The sequence below is a fragment of the Equus przewalskii genome, chromosome 23, assembly GCF_037783145.1.
Source record: "Equus przewalskii isolate Varuska chromosome 23, EquPr2, whole genome shotgun sequence".
NCBI lineage: Eukaryota > Metazoa > Chordata > Mammalia > Perissodactyla > Equidae > Equus > Equus przewalskii.
In genome coordinates, this window is record NC_091853.1 from 15,672,140 (window position 1) to 15,690,892 (window position 18,753).

The window sequence follows — 18,753 nt, forward strand, 5'->3', positions numbered from 1 at the left end:
TCGTCGTATCATAAGGTCAACCCTCTCCATATGGCTTCACTCCCAATAAACCTACTCCAAGGAGCGTAGTGATGGACCGAGCACTACAGCAGAGAGAGCAAACCATGGCCTGTGACCCAACCCCGCCTGGCGCCTACTTTCATACGGCCCAAGAGCTAAGGATGTGTTTTACATTTTTAAATAGTTAGAAGAAAAAAATCAAAAGAAGAATAATATTTTGCAACATGTGAAAAGGATGTGAAATTCACATTTCAGTGTCCCTGAGTAAAGTTTTTCTAGAACACAACCATGCTCATTTGTTTATATATCTTCTATGGCTGCTTTTACATAGGACCCACAAAGCTTCAGATACTATCTGGCCCTTTGCAGAAAAAGTTGGTCAACCCTGCAGCAGGGGACCCAATTCCAGCCATGCTTCCCACCTCCCAGATGAGATCATACCTTCCCCTCTGTCACCAAAAATGTGCCCACCAGCATCCACATACACCTTTTGGCTCATTCACCATGAAGTTGTTAACACCAGGAGCCTGCACTTTGGCAAGGGTATGACAGGAATGAGCTATAAAGCATTGCTGTTACTTTCTGAGCAAGCACTTGGGGGTGGTGCAATCTCAGTCACCCCTACTGAAGAAACTCAATGTGTTCTTTGTTTTCCCAGCCCTTGATCTTTCACTCTCATTGCTGTTTCTCAGGGCCTGCTGTGTCCATTTGCATAGGCTCAGCTGGGAAAAATATGAGTTGGGCTTTGTCTACACCTTTAATCAGTTTACTGGAAAGGGATCAGAAACAAAAGAGGGAGGAAGCATTAAAACATATACACTATTGAGTGCTGACTATATGCCAGGCACTTTGGGGATTACAGTGATGAATAAGGAAAGGTCCCTCCCTGAGAGAGGAAGAGATCAACAATAAGGCAAATAGTCATAAAACAATGCAATAATGGTGAAAATAGAGGTCCGGACAAAGTACTGAGGGAGCAAAGAAAAGAATTTCTTCTGTTGGGGTATGAAGAGGAGCATCAGGAAAAGTCACTGAGAGGCGACAGCTTTGAAGAATGGAGAAGAGTTTGTTGGGTATGAAGAGAGGGTGAAGCCCTGGAGGTACGGGAAAGCAGCAAGGGCAAATGCAGAGACACCAACGGCGTTTTGAAGCAGAGGGGGTATGCAGGCAGACGTTTGGGAAGTAAGCTGGGACGAGTCTGTGGATGAGCCTATGTGCCACAGTGGGAGGTGACGCTTTTTTCTGGAGGTGATGGAGAGACTTCATAGACTTAAAAGAAGGGAGCGACATCATCAGAGGTGTGCTTTGAAGTGATCATTGGCACAGGGAAATTCTGGGTTAAAAACAAGTCATGGGTGATGGAGAAGTGGGGCAGGAAGAGGGATCTGGGATGCAGACTTAACAGGACTTCATGACATACTGAGCTCTCAGGGCAGGGAGGGGACGGCGTTCAAGGATGAATCCCAGGTTTCTGGACTGGGTACCTGGACAGGTATTGGTGCCATGAACTAAAACAGAAGAGATTAGAGGAGTAGCAGTTCTACTGCGGATGAGGCTGATACTTGTGCATAATTAGTTTTGAATTAGACTTGTGGAAGATGACACAATTTTAGGTCATCCAGGTGAACAAATCCAGTAGGCAATTATTGACACTCTAAGTCTAGAGCCCAGGAGATGTAGGAGCTAAAAATAGACATTTAAGAATCATCAGTCAATGATGCATGCATCCGAAAGCACTGCATCCACCTTCTTTGACACTGCATCCACCTTGGGGGCACTGCTCCCACCTTCATGGACACTGCCTCCACTGCAGGGCACTGCATACAACTTCACGAACACTACATCCACTTTCAGGGACACTGCATCCACTTCAAGGTCAGTGCATCCACATTTTAGCAAATGTGAAAGGAAAAAACTATAATTAGAACCCTAGGGAGTATTAGCATTTAGTGGGGTGCAAAACAAGAGAAATCAACTAGAGATGGGAAAATAGGAGAATCGAGAATGATGAGAGTCATGGAAGCTATGGAGAAGAAAGCTTCTCCTCCAAGGGAGAGGAAGGTCAACAGGATTAAAATGCAAAGAGCAGGGGCTGGCCAGGTGGCGCAGCAGTTAAGTTTGCAGTTCTGCTTCTCGACTGCCCCAGGGTTCGCCGGTTCGGATCCCAGGTGTAGACATGGCACCGCTTGGCAAAAAGCCATGCTGTGGTAGGCGTCCCACATATAAAGTAAAGGAAGATGGGCACAAATGTTAGCTCAGGGCCAGGCTTCCTCAGCAAAAAGTGGAGGATTGGCAGCGGATGTTAGCTCAGGGCTAATCTTCCTCAAAAATAAATAAAGTTTTTAAATAAATAAAATGCAAAGAGCAAAAATCCCTCAAATAATGGGTTCCCATAAGGCCCAGTTGGAATTCTGTAAAAGAGTTAAGTGCCACCTTGGAGATTTATAAAAATCAGTCTGCCTGTTTCCAGAACTCAGTGCCCAAGGTTGGTGACTTGAAAAGCCGAGGTGTTTTCCAGGACAGACAAATGGTTTTCGATGAGCACCAAAAAGAAGCTGTTGAGTTTGCAAGAGGGAGCGATCGGTGAGCTGGGCAGGAGCAGTTTCAGAGAAGTAGTAGGAACAGGAGGCAAATCCCCGTGGGTTCAGGAGTCAGTGGATCTGAAGAAGTAGGAGCATAGAGTGCACTTCAAGAAGTGAATTTCTACAACTACTTTATGCCTTCCTAGTTTCTTCTTTTTTAATTTTCCTCTCAAAAACCAATTTTCTGTCCTGGAAAACACCTCTGCTTTCCTAGTCATTCACCCTAGGCACTGTGTTCTAGAAACAGACCAATTGACTTTTACAACTCTCCAAGATGACATTTACTCTTTTACAGAATTCCAAGTGGGCCTTATGGAAACCTATGATTTGAGGGATTTTGGTTCTTGCCTAAAAAGTATTTTTAGATAAAATCAATAAAAAGGATTAAAAAGTCTTGCTGTGGGGGTAAGCCTTGCAGGGTGGGCTTCTCTGTAAAGGGGTCTGCTGTGAATCCGTGCCAGGAGTCAGCCCTCCTCTCTCCAGCATACGGCGTGGTACCTGGAAAGAAGAGAAAGGGGACCAGCCGCACTCTTAAGCTCAGCTTCTAACACCCAGTTTCCTTTTTCACTTTAGTCTGAGATTGACGAAGAGCAGAGAAGTTAGGGCCGTAGGGGCCAGGCCCCTGGAGAGCTGCAGTCTAGTTCCAGCTTTACTTCTTATCCACAGGTCCTGCCAAAAGGAGACAGTTGTCCTTATTCCAGTTTGATTTTCTTATAATACGATTAACCTACTTGCTTAAACCTCTAGTGGCTTCACCTTGCCCTGGGGTAAAGTCCAGGATCCTTAATAGGGCAAACAGGGCCCTCCACATCTAATAGTTTCTAGATCTCTCCTCAAATTCCTTTGTCCAACCGATTGGATTCTTTTCCCTTCCAAAGCAACATGCTGTTCCCTATGCTTCCCTCTGTGCAAATGATCTCCATTTTCCCATTTTATCCAGCAACCCTGAGCTCATCTCAGCTTCTTCAGGGAACTCTTTGCAATCCTTAGGCAAGGTTAGACCCCTTTGATGAGACCATATGTCCCTTTCCTAGCACGCCTATGCCTATACTTGCTGAAGATCAGTCTCTCCTACTAGAATATTAGTGCCCATCAGGGCAGAGAGCTGGTCCAGCTTCGTTGCTCTAACCCTAGCACCGAGCACAAAAAAATTAATGGTATTTTCTTTTGTTCATTCATTCATTTAACGTGCTGTAAGTAGCAAATCGTAATATATGGAAAAGATCTTTGAAAGGTGTAACACAAGATCCAAATATTTAGAATGTTTTCTGCAGAAAAATGCAAAGTCAATGTAAATCCAGTCAACATTCCTAAAGAGAAATTCAAAACATTCTACATAGCTATACTCTCCTTATTACAAATACCTCAAATAAGTCTTATATCTTACTGCTTTTCTAATCAAAGGATAATATTATCATTACTATACATGATCTCAGACAATTCATTATGTCTTGGCCCAGAAGGGATCTTAGAGGTCCTCTAACTCTACTCCTTGTATTTCCTGGGGCTATATTAAATTTACATATCCCAGCCCTCATAAATTGTTGACATTTCACAGCAACTCTGAATACCTGCAAATATCAGAATGAATCAGATCAGTGAGCATCATAATGACTGAGTGAGCTTCATTCTTCAAACACACAAATATAAGCAATTCAGAAGTTCAATGTTAAGTCATGGGGTAAGCTTGTGTTGAGGTTTAATAGATATTGATAAAAAGTTTTCCAATGTGATCGTACTAATTTACTGTGTCAATTTACCCACCCACGAGCAGAATATGAGAGTTCCAGTTGCTCCACGTCCTCTCTAACACTTGGAAATGTATGTTTTTGTTTTATCTATTTGTTTTTTTAGCCATTCTGGTATAGAGGTACCTCCTTACAGTTTTCATTTGTATTTCCCTGAAGAATAACGATGTTGAGCATCCTTTCATGTGCTTATTAGCCATCTGGACATTCTCTTCTATAATACAGCTTCTAGAAGAAGACATAGAATATTGTCATGACCTTGGGATAGGCAAAGACTTCTAAACAGAGCACAAAAAAGACTATCTATAAAGGGAAAGAGTGATAACATAGACGTCCTTGAAATTTAAATATTCTGTTCATCAAAGGACACCATTAAGAGAATGAAAAGCAAGCCACTGAGTGAGAAAATATATTTGCAATCATAGCCAGAATTCTTAAAGAACATCTGGAAATCAGTAGTTAAAAACAGACAATTCAATGCAAAAGACTTGAATTAAACCTTCTTTATTGTGAAATATTACAAACATTAAAATATTTTTAATGGCACTTTTTTGTGTAATTATGGTCTTTAATAAAGACAGTTCATTCAATGTGATTTCATTGTTTTATATCTTTGCATGATCTTTTACATAAATAAAATCACAAATCAGGATCTCAACAATTCTTTTGTGCCATACTTTGTCCTATTTTGGTTTGGAAAATAGAATCATAGTAATGACTTCATCTAGTCCAGCTCCCGACCCCCCTGAACTCTTATCTGATGAATGAACTCTATTCTCAGTACTTCCAAATGCTCAAGAAGAACATGGAAAAGAATGATTGCCCCTCTGCCTTACAGCATTGGTTGGATACTCCTGTTCAGGTAAAGCTCTTGGAGGCTTCGGGCCCTCAGGGAAAGTACACAACCTCAGCTCTCCTGGGACTGTCTCAGAAAGTTGGATTTTTCCTGTAAGTCACATACAAACTCCCCTCCTCTCCATACCACCACCGCTACCACCACATTCTTTGAAAATCTTCAAAGAGCTCAGGAGCAGACAGAGGAGGCAGTAAAAGCAGGAAGGGATCTCTACAGGGAGCAAGGGGTGTGGACCAGTGGGAAAGACGAGGGTTGGTGCCAAAGCTCTCTTATCTACAGAAATAACATCTCCCTGCACCCCTTGGGAGCTGGACCACAGCTCAGGGCTGAGAAATCTCTATGAGTCAATGCAAATATCTTTGTTTCCCCTTTCCCTCTCACCTTACTCAGTTTTTGAAAAGCAAAAAAAAAAAAAAAAAAACAAAAAGAATTGAGAACCAAGTGGCAAAGTCAACATTGAAAAAAGGGGAGAGATGTAGACCAAGTGTCTACTGAATATCTACCAGATGCTAGGCGATATGCTAAATATTGAATAAGTCAGAATTAACAGTGACATTTATTTCACGTTTACACTATGCAAGGCATTGCACAAAGCATTTTAAGATATGTTTTAATATATGTTTTGAGATAGGATATATAATAATATAAAATAATACATTCTGGGGCCTGCCTGGTGGCACAGCAGTTAAGTGTGCATGTTCCGCTTCTTGGCGGCCCACGGTTCACCGGTTCAGATTCCCAGTGCGGACATGACACTGCTTGGCAAAAGCCATGCTGTGGTAGGAGTCCCACATATAAAGTGGAGGAAGATGGGCATGGATGTTAGCTCAGGGCCAGTCTTCCTCTGCAAAAAGAGGAGGATTGGCAGCAGTTATCTCAGGGCTAATCTTCCTCAAATAATAATAATAATACATTCTAATATTTAATATATACTGTAATATATTTTCAGTACCTTTAATCTTCACAGCATATTCATGAGGTAGATATTGTTTTCACCCCCTTTCATAGATGAGCAAATTGAGGTATTAAGAGGTTAAGTAACTTGCCTAAGTTCAAGTAGTTGAGAAGGAGCCAGGCTAGCAGATGAACCAAACACAATAAGAAGGGAGCAATAACAAGTGTGTAGATAGCAAAGTGTAAATAAAGTATGCCGGGAGCACACAAGAGGAGCCTTTTAGCCCAGCCTGCGGAAGTCAGACCAGGCTTCCTGGAGGAGGTGATATGCACACCATCAGGGTAGGTGTGGGGTTAAGAAGGCGGGTGTTGGGAAAGCCTTCCAGGCAGGGATTCCAGCAGCCCGGAAGATGGAGAGGGCCAGCAGACCACACAGTGTATCTGAGCCTAGTCACAGGTGGGGGACTGAGCCAAGGAGGGGGGGTGGGACCCTATCCAGGAAGGGCTCTGTGTGTCAGCAAAGGAGTGCGAAGAATTGGGTTTTATCCTGAACGCAAGGAGGATTTATGGGAGGATTTTAAGTAGGAACTGTTGAGGTCAAATTTGGATGGTGTTGAAGATGATTTGCAGAAAGTGGGAGGGTGGTAAAGAAGCAGGTTTGGAGGGGGTGGGAAGCTGAGGAAAAGAACTATTGTGGAGGTAATCTCTTGACTTGACTCAGAACAGTACGCCATCCAGAGGCAGCGACTTCCTAGAGTAGGCAAGACGCAGCCCACCACCAGCTGTGGCTAAAGCAGCTTCGTCCTAGTTCCAAATCCTGCAAACAGGCGCAGAGACCATCTCCCATCCCTGCCCCAACCCACTGCATCCAGGCTTCCCCAACCTACACCTGTTGTAAGCACGAGGTAAGGATATTGTAGTGTCGTGCATGCAGCAGGGTGTATGGCCGAGGGCGCAGGCTTTGGAATCAAAGATTTCTGGGTGTGAATTTCAGCCAAAGAGGTGGAGGAGATTAAAAGATGCTCAGCTGGAAATGTAGGAGGAGAACCAAGGAAGAGAGATGCCCTAAAAAGCCAAAGGAAGACAGAATTTCAAGAGATGATGATACTCCCCAGGCAAAAGTGGATATGGACTCGGCAAAATGGAGGTCACTGGGGAACTTAGTGGAAGTGATTTCAGCAAAACATCAAAGGGATGGAGTGGTTGGGATTTCACATTGCTACAGAGAAGTGATAAAAGGAGGAAGGGGGGGATCCGCCTACCTGATCGTTCAGATGAAGCACTTTCTTCCCTGCTAACGATCTTAAGGCAATATTTGAGGTTTCTCAAAGCACAGTCAGCAACTCTAGAAGTCCACAGCAAGAGCAACCTCCCTCTGGGCTTTTGCTTCCAGGATATCAACTAATTTTCCAGTGTGCTGCCCCTGCTCCTCCCTGGAACTCAGAATAGACCTCAGTTTGCGTAGATTGAAGACTACAGATGGAGCAGCTGAGACTCAGGAGGCGTCTTACCCAGAGCAGGTAACAGATGGGCAGTACCTAAATCCTCATTCCAGACCCTCTCAGAGGGCCCTGCCGAAAAGGGCAATGCAGGTACAACTTGCCATAAACTGGAGGGGATTTAAAAATGGTTAATGGAGAGGTGCTAGGCCTGATTGATTTAAAAGGCTTTAAATCCTTAAATCTCTCTGGGTAGATAGGGGCTGAGCTGAGAACATAGGAATAATTTGCTACAGGCTGGCTTCTGAGGTCTTAATATTTCATATATGCATGCTTTCTATTGACAGTTGAATTATCCAGTCCTTGGAGAAAACGGGCATCCCAAAGTACCACACATACAGCAAGAACTTATTCAACAGGAGAATGTTTAGACACAGGAATGCGCCTTAGAGATCATCTGGATCAGCTGTGTTGAATTGCCACTGCAATTGCTTTCTTGTTGACTTGTCAGTCTCCTCCACTTGATCATAAATTCCTCTAGGGCGGAGTCCCTGACTTATTCATCTTTTTTCAGCAGTGCCCAGCAGAGAGCCTGGCCATAAAAGGCACTCAAGAAATGTTTGATGACTGAATAAATGCACACATAAAATCTCCATGATGTCAAAGAGGCAGCGAGTAATCCTTCCCTCCAGACCTTGGAGTCAATGTTGCTTCCTCAGAGAGGACTTCCTTGCTCACTGGGCAAACAGTTTAACTGCTTTCAGGAACTTAGTTTACATTTGCTTTGTTTACATTTTAATCGTCTGCTCTTCCACCAGAATGTAAGTTTCAAGAAGTTGAAGATCTCATATATTTTGTTCAATCTTCTACTCAATTTATAGTGCTAGCAAAGGCCTAATGCATAGTAGGCCCTCAGTGTTTGCGGAATGAATGAATGAATGAATGAGTGGAGTTGAAAGAAAGTACAGCTAGAATGGGAAACTCAGATCTGTGAAGGGAGCAAAGTCTTGGGCCCTCTCCAGCTGGCCTGGGGGCTCTTTCCGCTTTGTTGCTCCCAGAACAGGCAGCTCCTGGCCCTATCTCATTCCTTCCCACCCTCTCCCACCCACTCCCCTATCCAAGGAACAGGGGTAGGGCCTGTCCCGCTTCAAAACACTTTTAACTCTTCATACTTCAGTACATTTGTTTGATTGAATTGTGACCCAGGCACCCCAGGATTAATCAGATAAATCCAGCTAATGAGTTAGCTAAGAGTTTTTACTCCCCCTAACTTGAAGTTTTAATCTCCTTCTAACTCCAGAAGCCCATAAAAAGAGAGCTAGAAAAAAAAATCATTAGGGCTTTTCCAATTCTCAGTTATTTCCCTTCCCCCACCCAACTTCGACTCTCCAAATTCTGCAATTCCTCCTACCACACAAGCAGAAAGCTGTGTTTTTCAGGGGAGCCAGTGAATGAGGAGACTTCTCCGCCAGCCCCTTGGCTCACGTGATAAGGGAGAATCACGCCAGAACTGACTGAGACCAGATTCCAGCTACCTTCCACCTTGTTTACTTGGTTTATTGCTTGTGTCAAAATGGTCCTGGGAAAATTGCTTATGTCACCTCCTAGGCCTAAGAGACTGCTCACTCCATCCTGCCACCATCCCCAGTTAGCCACTCACTCCCTAATCCCAGCTTGCCTTCCTTGGCTTTCTGCTAGGGGCTGAATGGCTCAGTGGATATCTTCTATTGATATTGTCTCTGTTAGTATTGAATTTTGCTTTGTCTTTCTCCTAATTCAGAACAGATAGAAGAGAAATGAAGAATGGTTGACAATTCTAGAAGCCACTTATCTTTGGTAAATTTCAAAGGAGAAGGGAAAGCAAATAAACAGCTATTCAGTAGACAAGTATTTAATGCACATTGAGGAGAGCTACAGTGATCCATGTTAGACTTGGCCAATAGAAATATAATGTGAGCATATGATGGTGTTCAGGGCAGGCCACCCTAGAACGTGTCACTTTGGCATGTAGATTGTCATTATTTGTGTGTGTGTGTGTGTGAGGAAGACTAACCCTAAGCTAACATCTGTGCCAATCTTCCTCTATTTTGTATGTGGGATGCCACTACAGCATGGCTTGGTGAGGGATGTGTAGGTCCAAGCCTGGGGTCCGAATATGCAAACCCCAGCCCGCCGAAGTGGAGTGTGTGAACTTAACCGCTACACCACCAGGCCAGCCCTGGAATGTAGATTATTTTGAGCTAAAGACAATGAGGCCCAACAGACTCAAGAAGAGCTTTTTACCTCCCCCTTAATTGCCTAAAAGAACTTAGACAGGGGGCCTGTACCAGGAAGAGAGCTATTACTGGAGAAAACTTTGTACATTGGAAGGAATTATCTGCATGGCGTGCAAAACATTTGTGTACCAAACATTTGCTCTTCCCAAATTTCTGTGAATTATTATCCTCCCCTTTGCAGTTCCAGACAGCTACGCCTTTCTCCTTAGCTCATGATGGCTTATAAGTCTCAATTGCCTGACGATCAGAGAGCCTTACATCTTTGGAGTTACCATACATACAAAATTAAATCTATTTTTCTCCTGTTAATCTGCCTTATGTCAACTTAACTATTAGGCCAGCCAAAGAACCTATAAAGGAAGAAAGGAAAGTTTTTCTCCCCTACAGTTTTGGCAAGTCAGCCAGGAGACTTCACTGGCTGGATGCTGCTTGCTCCAAGGCTGCTGCAGCTGAGATCCTGGAGCATCTGACAAGTGCTGGCTGAAGGTAAGAATTCTTACTGCATCAGTCCCCTGGATCTCTGCCTGCTGGGTCTGGTGGAAGTGAGAGCGATGAGAGTCCTTTCCTTTTTTGAAATTTAGACTAGTAGGAGAAAATATTTTTGTGAATTTGTTTCTTAGGTGTAGAGAATCTGATAAAGATTTGTTATGAGTACTCTTGCTTTCTATCGATACTGTTCTTCCTAGAGATGATCAGTGTTTTCTTTTGTCTCTGTCTTTTGTGTCATTTGTCAGGAAACCATAGGTCTGATAAGGTTTTCCTTTCATCTTTGTCCTGAGAGCTTAGTTTGTGACCAGTGAGAATAGTCTCTCTGTCCTCTGCCATCCAGAAGGTGCACACACCAGTGTGCATCTGACGGCCAGTAGAATAGACCGGGATTCTGAGACCTGAAGTCACAAGCAGCATTCTCTTTATCTGGCCATGCCAGCTCTCAGGGGACTTTGTTATAAGTGGTCCCAGTCCTAAAGGAGCCTTTGTCGTCTCAACCTTTGTTATCTTGTTAGTGCTAGAAAAGTCTCACTCCAGTAGCACCTGCTCAGTGTCACAGGTCAGTGGGTCTGTGACTAGAGGTGTCTCACATCCCTGTGAGAGACCAGAGACGCCATTTTCACTATACGATTCTTACTGCCTGGGACAACAAAAGCCTTTGTTCTCTTAGGCTAACTCAGGAGTGAACTCTCTGAGTTTTGTAAGAGCTGAGTTTTTTGCACTCTCTTGTGGGACATCTCTTGTATTCTTAGTTAAGCCATAAAAAGGTTTATTGGTTGGGTCACGGTTGAGTTTACTAGATCCTTTTATGGATCCTTTGAATGGGCTGCATTTAAAAGAAAAGAATTTTTAGAGAGCTCTCATCATAAACAATTGTCTTATTGGTACCTATAGAAAGACAAAATTATAAAGTGGATACAAAGGAAAATAACAGCTAGCCTTGGGGATTCCCTTAACAAGATGAAAGAACAGAAATTAGACTTAAAACAAAATCCACTGTAAATTCTCCATCATAAAAATCACCCTGTTTCCAGGACCGGCCCGGTGGCGCAGTGGTTAAGTTTGCAATTTCCACTTCGGTGGCCTGGGGTTTGCTGGTTCAGATCCTGGGTGTGGACATGGCACTGCTTGGCAAGCCATCCTGTGGTAGGCATCCCACAGATTAAAAAAAGTAGAGGAAGATAGGCATGGATGTTAGCTCAGGGCCAGTCTTCCTCAGCAAAAAGAGGAGGATTGGCAGCAGATGTTAGCTTAGGGCTAATCTTCCTCAAAAAAAAAAAATGACCCTGTTTCCTAAGCAAATTCCCAGGCAAGTAATCAGGAAATGGATCAGCTGGAGGCCAATGTTCAGGGGCCAATAGAAGCAACTGTCTTTGTCTTACAAGTCTCTACAAAACCAGAAATGCAACTCTAGAAGCAATTCAAAGCCCACCTATCTTTACCAATCTCAAAACTATTTTTGAGATTATTCCTATTCCTCTCAAAATGCATGTAGATATTATAAAAGATCAAGATATCAGAAACAAAATTTCCCATACTTAAGAAAAAGAAGAAAAATTTTAAATAGTAATTACCCTAGACTTCTGATAATAGACAAATACGTCCCAAAACTCTGAGGAAAAACTTGCATTCTTTCTCTGTCCCTTGAAGACGTAAATCTTACCACGTCTTTGAAATGTAAACATCCCAGGAGGCAACTAAAACTTGCTTGAGACTGAAGAAGAAAAAAGAGGAAAGAGACTTTTTAAAAATACAAACTTCTAGAAAGACTCTCTTACCCAAACTCTAGACCACAGCCTCCTTAAGATTACTCCTCAAGGGCAAATACAAATCTTAAAAGTCTTCTCCACAAATATTAGCAAAAAAATTCTTTTAAGTGGGTAACCTTAACTCATTCCATCTGCCAGAGACACAATTATTTATAAACTAGTGAATTTTGTATTGTACTTGAGTCATGACTAAAGTTTTAGAATTAAAGCTATGCAATCTCTGTTTGTGTCTGTCAGGATGTTTATGTATGTCTATGCACGTATGTTACAGGTATGATTTTTTTTACTTTGGATGGTATTGCCAAATTAATTTGTAAAAGAGCTCTATATGATTAGCTTAACGTAAATCAAGCATTTAAATAAACTAAATATATAATCAAAACTAACCCAAATGCTTTTCAAGTTCACATGATCTTGGATAATTTTCAGTAAATAAAAGCTAGGCTAATTTTGTTGGTTTAATTAATACAGGTATGTCTTTAGAGTTATCAACATTAAGTATAACGTTTTTATTCCACTTAGGTTTACTGAAAGTCAAATACTCTCTTGCTATCTCTGTTACAAAATTTGTCAGCAAAAAAAAATGACTTAAGGTGATGACTAACTGCTTTAATGTCTCATGAAATTTTCATGAGTAATCTGGTTGTTAAGAACAAATGAACTAAATAGATGTAAGTGAGATAAGAGTTTTTAGGTGAACTTTTAACAATAATTGTTTTAGTATGTGTCTACTTAAACAGTTTCTTAAATCACTGGTAACTTATACTCTTAGAGTTTTGCTAAGTTAAATTAAAGGATGGAAATTCATTAATTATCTAGATCATTTCCAAATAAGATAAAATACAGAAACATTAATTACTGTATATATATGTTTATCTACTTTTGGCTTTTTTATTACAGAGAAACAAAGATATTTGGGTCTGTTATAAACATTTTTCGTATCACATTGAAAAACTGTACTATGAAGAAGTATATCTCTAGAAATTATGATATGTGTTCATAAATTTGCTAAGCTAAAGAATACAGCTATAACAGAGAGTTCACAATTGCTTACTTTTGGGTTAACATTTTTAAGAGTTAAAAATTCTAAAATGTGTAATTAAAAGCTACTAGAAATAATAAAGAAAATATCTCCATAGACAAGGAATATGTGTGTTTTCAGCTAAAGTATGAGAAACGGAAATGCATTTTGCTGAGGGAAAATAAAATAATTTTGTCCCAAAGAGAGGCTAATTATTTCTGGCTATTTCAAAATAGGAAAGAGGAAAAACATAGGACAAAATAAAAATGAAAAAAAACTTGTAGAAGGTTTGTGGAAGAGGAATCCTGGGGAAAGGAATTTTATGTGTGATCAAGCTGGATAAGATTGAAAGAATTTGTTATAAGAGTTGTAACACTCAGCTTTAATATCAATAGTGTACTTCTATAAAACTGGAACTTAATTTTCTTTCATCTGATAAAAGAACAAAGTTTTCTTGGACTATTGGTCTGCTCTTAATAAGATACTGTGAAAGATTTTCCTTTACGTTTTAAGTGATCTGCCTAGAAAACAAAGATTTTGTGTCTTACCAAAATAATTTCCTGTGTTTCAAAGCATCTTTTATTACTTAAACCTAGTTCTCTCAATATTAAAAGAGCTAAGTTTTGTTCAGAGCTGTGTAATCCTCTATATTTGCCTGGGAAATCTTTGTCACTCTGGTTAAATAGATAGCTAAGTATTGTTTTACTTAAGTAAACAATAGTATTGTTTTACTTAAGTTATGTAAATTTATTGTTTACTTGTCTTTACTTACTTATGTTTTACCACTTATTGCTTTACTTTGATTCTATCTGACCAAGCGTTTTAAAAGCTTTTTGTTGTTTTTGAAAAACTTCCCAAAAATCAAATTCTAAATGAAGTCTTTCTGACCCTGAACTAACTTTGAAATTTCCAGAGGGCCCTTGAAATGTCACAAAGGATTTGTTCTCTCTCTTTACAAAAAGGGAGATGCTGGGCCTGCCCTGTGGCTGTGTGGTTAAGTTCTCATGCTCCGCTTCAGCGGCCTGGGGTTTTGCTGGTTTGGATCCTGGGTGCAGACATGGCACCACTCACTGGGCCTCACTGAGGTGGCATCCCACATGCCACAACTAGAAGGACCCACAACTAGAATGTACAGCTATGTACTGGGGGGAATTGGGGAGAAAAATCAAAGGAAAAAAAGGGAGATGCTAACAAAATTAGGCTTATATGGTATATTAAATTACATGGGAAGCATTGTAAAGTAAGAAGGAATACCAAGACTTCTTTATGTTGTGTCTGTATAGGTATATGATATAAGTGTTTCAGAAATTATGTGAAATTCCTAGAAATCTAATATGTCCTGGTTTAATGTTATCAGTCATAATCCCAATTATTATCATAAAGTGTCCTATGTTACAGAGATAAGCAAATTTCCTTGTCACTTGCATTATAATGAACTCTCACCAAATCTTTAATAGTGTGCATTTTTCAGTCTTTTGTCATTTACAGAGAGTTATTGTTTTACTCTGATGCTTCACAAAAGTGTCCTTGCAAAAGTAATTCCTCTTCAAGGTGATTCAAGAAGAGGACTTTTGACAAATACAACTTTCTGATAACTTTAAGATAATACAACTGAACTGGGTAAGAATTTCCAAACTAGTGGAAAAACTGGATTCAAGTAGAATAAAAATTAATAACATGTGGCTGAATTAACTGAGGAGGATAATTATATTTTTTTCGACTTCTTGTTTGAAATATTGCTGGTTGTCTAATGTCTTGCTTTCCCTGATTTAAGGAAACTTTTTCTCTTAAGCTATCTATGCCGTAGGCAATTTGGTAAAATATACCTTTTATGAATGAATTGTTATGAAACAGTTACTAGTTTTCTCCCTACCTGATCCCTCCAGAATTTAGAAACTCTCAGTGAGTATTCCTATATTTTCGTGGCAATATAGTTATTTGCATAAATTCAATAAGAATCTGTTCTTCTTGTAACAGTATACAATTGGAAACATTTGTTATATTACCAAAGCTTTGACTAGAATGTCATATTTCAAAGAGACATACATAGACTCAGATATGATCAGACATCTTTAAGGAACTAAGATTGACTTTACAGAGCCAATAAAGCCCCTTGGAAATGTCAGTCTGGTATCTTGTTTACGGGGTTCCTGTCAGCCTTACCAGGTGAGTAAGGAAGGTCACTTCCTGGAAGGCCCAGGAACCTCAGAATATTTTGGGGACCTTAAGAAGAGAGGAATTAACCCAAATCTATAGGTATTGCATCTGAGGTCTGATGGCAAGTCCTTGGCTTGGCTTCTTAGCCTTAAGAGTCTTTTAAAGTCCAATCCAAGATTCCTTATGAAAAGTTCCAGTAAAGCATATTAAAAGATTCTAAATGGTCACTGTTATTCTTGCTACACTTATGTAAATAATCAAGCCAAGTTTATTGAAACTAGACTTAATTTGCAAACTTATTAGTCTTTTTTTTTTTTTTTTTGAGGAAGATTAGCCCTGAGCTAACATCTGCTGCCAATCCTCCTCTTTTTGCTGAGGAAGACTGGCCCTGAGCTAACATCCACACCCATCTTCCTCCACTTTATATGTGGGATGCCAGCCAAAGCATGGCTTTCCAAGTGGTGCCATGTCCACACCCGGGATCTGAACCAGCGAACCCTGGGCCACCAAAGCGGAACGTGCAAACTTAACCGCTGCACCACCAGGCCAGCCCCAACAAACATATTAGTCTTACTATGGTTATCTTTGATAGAACAGAGGGTAATTGTAGAGAAAAAAAATTACATTTCAGTACAAACTACTATATTCACTTGTGGAGATTAGACTCTACTTCTGTTAATTGTCTTTGAGGTTTTGTTTTCTACCTGTAAACTCAACTAGATCCTGAATTCTTCTAATTACCTCTAATATGTAGCTACAACTCTCTAAACTAACGTTTCCAATTTTTCTCCCACCTTTCTGACTTGGAATCATTGAGGACTAAAGCTGCCGTTTTTCTAAAGCCAGGCAAGCTAAAGTTGGACAACCTTAGATAATCTCAAGGAACTCATAACAATGGCTCACAGACAGACAATATTCCAGTTGCCGTGTGGACCACTCAAAAAGATCACCATAGATGTTCAAATTGAAAACCGGGAAAATTTGTCAGATTGTCACTGCCTGCCCTCATTCTATCTGAAGATGTTTTGAGCCTGACATCTAGAAATCTTCTTGCCTGGTTATCCTCAGAACTCAGAAACTGGTTTATAATTTGCCCCACTCATTAAACATTTCTTTTTGTTTCCGTATATATGCCTCTTTTTAAATACCGGATTGCTAGCACCATAAACCTAACTTAGGCCACCTCCGTCCCCACCTCCTGAAACGAGGCACAGCTGTTTAATTTCAAAGACTCAGAGATTAATTCAGTGAAATAATGGAGCAATCTACCAGCTCAGCCTTTAATATGTGAAACTTCCAGGGCAGTTTCAGAGGAGGGAACTGATGAGGTTCAGGGCAGGCTGCCCCAGAATGTGCCACTTTGATATGTAGGCTATTTTAAGCTGAAGACAATCAAGGCCCCACAGACTCAAGAAGAGCATTTTACTTTCCTCTTAACTGCCTAAAAGAATTTAGATAGCGGGCCTGTACCAGGAAGAAAGCTATTACAAAAGATAACTTTTTACATTGGAAAGACTTATCTACATGGCATGGCAAACATTTGTGTACCAAACATTTGCTCTTCCCAACTTCCTGTGAATTATTTCACTTCCCTTTGAAGTTTCAGGCCCCTACCCACTTATTCTTAACTCAGGATGGCTTATAAGTCTCAAATGCCTGACTGTCAGACAGCCTCATGTCTTTGGTGTTCCCATATATACAAAATTAAATCTGTTTTTCTCCTGGTAATCTGTCTATGTCAATCTAATTATTAGGCCAGACAAAGAACCTAGAAGGGGAGAAGGGAAAAGTTTTCCTCCCCTACATACATATGTAATTTAAAATTTCTAGTAGCCACATTAAAAAAGTAAAAAGAAAAAAGTGATAATTTTTATATTTTATTTAACCTAATGTATCCAAAATATTATCATTTCAACATGTAATTAGTATAAATTTATCCCTAGGATATTTTCATACTAAATCTTCAAATTCTGGTGTATATTTTATACTTAAAGCACATCTCAATTCAGACTAGCCACATTTCAAGTTCTCAATAGCCACATGCAGGTCTAGTGGCTACCATACTGGACAGCATAGATCTAGATAGAAATGTCTCTTGCCATAATACTAGTGTGAAAGCTAGAAAATAAATGCATAAACAGATAAATAAAGAAGATGATTTTGGATTATGATAAATGCTAGAAGTGAAATAATGGTGATGAGATAGCAACTGGGGTAGGGATGGGGAGTATTGCTACTTTAGATGAGGAAGTCATCTGGGGCCTCTCATAGGAGGGAGGATTGGGTGGTTCCTGCAACATAAAAATGAACCAGCCAGGTGAAGAAGTGGGCAATAGTGTTCCAAGCGGAGAGAACTGTGAGAGCAATGGCCCTGAGGCATCAAAATGCTTGGCTGGGAATCTTCTCCAGTGTATCTGGAGGACAATGACTATGGAGGAGAGTGGAGTGAGAAGACTTGGAGGAGGTTAGCAGGAATCAGAGCACGTGGGGCTTATAGGTCTTGGGAGAGAACTTGATGTATTTCTAGGAACAACGGGGAGGTGACGACGGGATTTAAGCAGGGAAATAATGTGATCTAATTTGCAATTGTGAAAGATGTCTCTATCTTCTGCATGGAAAATGAATTAGAAAGCAGCAAGAGAAGATGCCTGGACACTAGTTGGAGGAAATAATCTGGTTGACTAAGTGAGAGATGGCAGAGGCTTGGCCATGGTGATGATAGTGAAGGGAAACAGATGTGACCTCAGGACACTCTTTGAAGGTGGGACTGGCAGACTTGCTGATAGGTTGGTTATGAGGGGTAAGAAGGAGAGAAAAATCAAGACCGTCATCTATGATTTTTGTCTTTAGCACATGGCTTCCTTCTCCCTTCTCCATCTCTAGCCCTAGCTTCTATAACCCACACCCCAAGAATTTCTGGTCTCCCTGAGACTTCAACCAGAAAACCAGCTCTCCTGGGCATTGAGCAGGATTTGTCTCCAGAGTTTCAAGCCAGTGGATGTGTCCCTCGTCTCCATCCGCCTGTGCTCACGCACTCCTGAAACCTGTAAGGAGTTTGCGAGCTCCCATGCCAAGACGACTACATTCCTGATTAGAGTGTGCCTATACATTGGGGTCAAAGAAGTGCCGAGAAGGTGGCCCTATTCAAATCATTCACAGCACTGAGCAGATGAACCAGCCTAAATTGGCATGTGAACTTGGCCCACTGATTAGAGAAAGTGTAGAAATTTATCTTACAGGTGAGTGTCAACCAACAATGCATTCGAAATAAGGAGTCAGAAAGGCAAGCCTGTGTATACCACACTAAAAAACAAGTGTAATAACAAAAGGTACTGGCCTAGTTTAAGACATAAACACGATCCTAAGGAATGACTTTCCTAGCAACACTTCCTTATTTACTCTAGGCAAATATTGAGCCTTAGTACACTCGATACAAAGACTAGACTGCATGTGAAAATTCACACAAGCATTTAAATCGTGTCATGGCTTTAAAACTAAGGGAGGGGTTGGGTGTGTATGTGT

The 18,753-nt window shown here is 40.8% G+C and overlaps 2 long non-coding RNA genes across 2 annotated transcripts; one reads left to right on the forward strand and one right to left on the reverse strand.

The window, feature by feature from the left end:
• Window positions 1-75: 75 nt before the first annotated feature.
• LOC139078840 (uncharacterized) lies at window positions 76-8,329 on the reverse strand. The gene is made up of 3 exons (XR_011531992.1): window positions 7,343-8,329; window positions 4,465-4,558; window positions 76-3,251 (listed from the first exon to the last, which is right to left on the reverse strand). It is a non-coding gene; the product is annotated as an uncharacterized lncRNA (long non-coding RNA).
• LOC139078839 (uncharacterized) lies at window positions 6,764-15,437 on the forward strand. The gene is made up of 2 exons (XR_011531991.1): window positions 6,764-7,600; window positions 7,867-15,437. It is a non-coding gene; the product is annotated as an uncharacterized lncRNA (long non-coding RNA).
• Window positions 15,438-18,753: the final 3,316 nt, after the last annotated feature.